We start from the raw sequence: 271 nt of genomic DNA, 5'->3' as shown, positions 1-271 counted from the left end.
GCAGCACGCCCGCACGGGGACCGGGGGGGTGACCGGCCCCTTCCCCCGCAGGGGGCCGGCAGGAAGCAGTCCCCCTCCCGAGGAAGGCGCGCCGGCCTCCCCGGGTTTGCCAAACCGCCCGGCAGCGCGCTCAGGCGCGGCGAGGCCCTGAGAGGCGGACGGGGAGCCGGAGATGCCCACCGCCGGGCCCGGCTCTCGTCTCCCCGCAGGCCGGGCGGCCTCCGCGCCCCCCGCCCCGGGCAGCGCGGCCGCCATGAGCGCTCCGTGACGG

The sequence above is a fragment of the Haliaeetus leucocephalus genome, unplaced genomic scaffold (assembly GCF_000737465.1).
Source record: "Haliaeetus leucocephalus isolate CR32 unplaced genomic scaffold, Haliaeetus_leucocephalus-4.0 Scaffold217, whole genome shotgun sequence".
Classification (NCBI taxonomy): domain Eukaryota; kingdom Metazoa; phylum Chordata; class Aves; order Accipitriformes; family Accipitridae; genus Haliaeetus; species Haliaeetus leucocephalus.
The sequence above is the reverse complement of the archived record's forward strand: the minus strand, read 5'-3'. Positions refer to the sequence as shown.